The sequence below is a fragment of the Limulus polyphemus genome, unplaced genomic scaffold (assembly GCF_000517525.1).
Source record: "Limulus polyphemus unplaced genomic scaffold, Limulus_polyphemus-2.1.2 Scaffold39, whole genome shotgun sequence".
Taxonomy (NCBI): domain Eukaryota; kingdom Metazoa; phylum Arthropoda; class Merostomata; order Xiphosura; family Limulidae; genus Limulus; species Limulus polyphemus.
In genome coordinates, this window is record NW_013665649.1 from 11,382 (window position 1) to 15,498 (window position 4,117).

Consider the following 4,117-nt stretch of genomic DNA (forward strand, 5'->3'; position numbering starts at 1 on the left):
ACACTGTATTATGTATCTTTTCTTTCATTACGTTATCTCATGCCTTCTGATATATTACAAGGTACACTGTATTATGTATCTTTTCTTTCATTACGTTATCTCATGCCTTCTGATATGTTACAGGTACACTGTATTATGTATATTTTCTTTCATTACGTTATCTCATGCCTTCTGATATATTACAAGGTACACCGTATTATGTATATTTTATTTCATTACGTTATCTCATGCCTTCTGATATGTTACAGGTACACTGTATTATGTATATTTTATTTCATTACGTTATCTCATGCCTTCTGATATATTACAAGGTACACTGTATTATGTATCTTTTCTTTCATTACGTTATCTCATGCCTTCTGATATATTACAAGGTACACCGTATTATGTATATTTTATTTCATTACGTTATCTCATGCCTTCTGATATATTACAAGGTACACTGTATTATGTATCTTTTCTTTCATTACGTTATCTCATGCCTTCTGATATGTTACAGGTACACTGTATTATGTATACTTTCTTTCATTACGTTATCTATGCCTTCTGATATATTACTAGGTACACTGTATTATGTATCTTTTCTTTCATTACGTTATCTCATGCCTTCTGATATATTACTAGGTACACTATATTATGTATATTTTCTTTCATTACGTTATCTCATGCCTTCATGTTTATTCTTTCTATATTTTATTTTACCTCATGGGTGCTAATCTATTACAAGCTACAATGTAGTATTTATTTTTTCTTTCATTTAGTTATGTGACCTAATGTCTGCTACAGTGTTGTATATTTATTTTGTCTTTCTGTATTTTACGTTGCCAAATGTCTGCTAATATATTATAAGCTACAGTATAATATATATTTTTCTTTCATATTGTTATGTTACCTGTCTGCTAATATATTACAAGAGACAATCCGTTATGTCTTTCTATTTCTTACGTCACCTAATGTATGCTAATGTAGTACAAGCTACAGTATAATATATATTTTTCTTTCATATTGTTATGTAACCTGTCTGCTAATATATTACAAGAGACAATCCGTTATGTCTTTTTGTTTCTTACGTCACCTAATGTATGCTAATGTAGTACAAGCTACAGTGTAGTATATCTGTTTTTCTTTCGTTACGTTCCGTTACCTAATTTCTGCTAGTATATTACAAGCTACCGTGTGGTATGCTAATTTTTATTATTTATGCCATCTAATGTCTGTTAATATATTACAAGGTAGGGGTGTAATAATTATCATAAGTACGACAGTACTTATAGTAGGAATGGGCCAGATGTGCAATACAAATTAAAATCTCAAACACACTGCAAACAGCATGTAAACAAAACTTTATAAGCACTTTACGCACACTGTTGAGTAGCAAACAAACCAACTGCAGGGTAACAAGTCACCAAAACACTTGAGAAAGTAACGAAAAAATTAAACATAAAAAAATCCACAAATTTGTCTATCTGACTGATTAACGTTGTTGGAAAGGCATAGCTCTCTCCTGTTTTCACATTATGCAAATCTAAATGCACATGATTGAATTACACTACCTTGGTTAAAAGCGTTTTACCTATAACCTTGGTAGTAACAAGTAATAGCAATAACCATTTTGCAACACTACTAACGAGCTAACAATACACTAGTAGCCGTATTCTATGATTACTAGCATGCTCTGTGAGTTGCCAAGTAACAACCCGCCCTCATATCATGTGAGGGTACACGATTGCTTATGCGCCCGCGCTACGTGATCAGCCTGCAGCTGTATCAGCTAGATAAAAAAACGTAGACTATGTAGGTTCTAACTATGATCTAACCTTTGAAAGCGAAGTTTTCAGTTCTATGCATCTCATTAGAGGGTTCTGTGTTGGACAAAGCAATTCTATCATAGCAGTCGATGCCTAAGACGTGAATCTCCTTCCTTGAGGACGAACGCTACCACTGCCGAAGTCTGACATGGCTTTGCTCGAGTACTCTGGACTGAAAACAAGAATGATAAGTTGTATAATTTACCTTTGCATTATTTTCAAACTAAGCGTGACCTATTAACATCTAAGGCTGTACTTGAAACGGTGCGATTTTTAAAGTATGCCTTTCAAGAAAACAAAACGATATAAAAGGAGAAAATCTTATGTTTATAACCTTGAAAAGTCTTTGTCCCTGCGAAGAGACCATTACTGCAAGAATAGAGATAAGGTTAGAAACAGTAATGCTGAATATACGAAACAAGCCTTAGCCCTCCCTGGCTAGGTGAAAAAAAAACTATAGTAAAGATATCAGCAAAAGCCAGGAAAGGTCTCGAGAATGACTGGGCTCTTGGACTATCTTTCTCGTATCTTTTCTAAGAGCTATGAGACGAGTGTCAAAAAGTTTTAAGTAAAAAATTAGGAAGTAAGAATGGGAGCACCAAAAAAGTAAGGAAACAAAGTAGGAATGGGCGGGGTAACATTACAACACTTGGTGGTTTTTGACACGGTGCAACCTCAAAGTGGGTGTGGCCATCATTCCACCCATTCCCAGGTGAGATATTTTTGGTTATATGTAGATCGTCCCCTTGATGGTCATCGGTAAGGTTACGGGCTTACAACGTTCAAATTTGAGGTTTGTTTCTCCGCGATGGACAGAGCATAGACAGTCTATTATGTAGCTTTGCGCTAAAAAACAACAGACAAACAATACGCGTGGGTCAGTAAAAGCAAGGGCATTATTTGGCTAGAAGATGACGTTTTTAAGTTTCTCTCTCAATTTAATTAGCTAGATTCTTAAATAAGAATGTATTAATGGCATATAGGAGGTAACAGTTCTATACGAATAGCTTTTTAATTGGCTGAAAAGTAATGGTTCGAAATGAATAGTTTATACGAGATTAAAAGGTTTAGAGAATAGGTAAGGGTTTTGAAGATTATAATGGCTCTGTTATATTAAGGCTTTGTCGCACATTCTTATCTCTTTTTGAAGATATTCTGGTCTTGACAGTTTTCTGATGTTGGGTCAGCCTACGCTGTTGTACGGTACCGCCTAACGCTTGTCTGAATAGCTGTGAAATCTGCGAGGCCACAGACAGGCAGAACAACGTTGCATCTATTATAACGGAGAGTCATTTCTTAGTGAAACGTCGTAAGACAGCGCCCAATGGTTGTCTATTTCTCACTTATCTCGCTACAGCCACAGAGAGCGTTTTTAAAACTGCTAAAACTAAACATTGCGAAGTTATGTTTTTTGTTGCTGCAAAAGATGTGGTCATGAAATAGGTTTTAAATGAGTTGTATCATTTGAACATTTATAACAGTTTAATTTTGTGTACGAATTTCAGTATTATAATGGTACTAAAACAAAATCAAGTAACATCTCCATACAAAAGATAAAAACCTATTAGGAGACCACAGAGATAAGAATAAGCAATATTAATATTCGAAAAAGTAATTATGAGATATGCTGTAAATTCATTAATTAACATAATTTATAATCACCTTATAATTTCTAAAACTATTTAACATATTTTAAGACTCCAAGATCTCGATATGAATATAGAACGCAAACAAATTACGAAATATTTCCATTAAATTTGTTCTTGTTTTCAAAGACTCGTGTTTTATACTTTGACATTTCATCATAATTACGTATTATTTTTGGGTGAATTAACATATTTATTTCCTGGAGAATGCACAATGTGTTGATAGTGTTGCGTCAGCGAGTCACATGACTACTGTGACACAACGTTTCTAGAACTATCATGTACTTTGGCGAATGCTCTAGTATTTGCTAGATAGGGTAGGCTGGTATATAAAAGAAGGTAATGTAATGTGTGTATAGATAGTGAGTAATTGAACTGCAGTCAGAAGTATAATTGAGCACGTTCGTTGTTATAGCGTTGTTTAGCGCGATTGTTGAAGTTGAGTGTATCGGTAAAGTTATATTCGGAAAGAATAAACCAGTTTTTATTAAGAAAGAACTTGTGTCGCTTAAGTTTCGTCGGAACGAAGTTACGGAAAATTAATTAACAAACGGAGACGTAACAATATTATGATTGCTTAGCAAATGGCCCAAAAGATCAAACTTTTCTACGAAATAGTTTGTTTGTTTTTTAACTACGCACAAAGCTACACAAAGGCTATCT